This window comes from Sphaerulina musiva (assembly GCF_000320565.1).
Source record: "Sphaerulina musiva SO2202 unplaced genomic scaffold SEPMUscaffold_9, whole genome shotgun sequence".
In the NCBI taxonomy this organism is placed as follows: Eukaryota; Fungi; Ascomycota; class Dothideomycetes; order Mycosphaerellales; family Mycosphaerellaceae; genus Sphaerulina; species Sphaerulina musiva.
In genome coordinates this window covers 1675513-1675862 of record NW_016017391.1, presented here as the reverse complement: position 1 = coordinate 1675862, position 350 = coordinate 1675513, and positions in this window count along the sequence as shown.

Below are 350 nucleotides of genomic sequence, written 5' to 3'. Positions count from 1 at the left end.
CGCACTCCTGACTAAGCATTCAAAACGCATGCCAAGATAGAACGAGTGCATAGTTTAAATTACGAGTGCAGGTCATGTTTTTCTTCTTCCTCTACATCTACTTCTATCGAACCATCTGCAAACTATCTACCTACTCTTACGATAATAGTTCACTACTATTTACTCTATATTTACCGAATCTATCTTGTACTTGTCTACAATTTACTCCCTCGACAACAGTAAGTATATATCTACTGTTATTATACTGTTACTATACCGTTAGTATATCGTTTCTAAGATAATTAATAGATGGCTCCTCAAATTACCCCGAATATGTCTCGCCTGATTCCAAGTATTGATTTATCAGACGT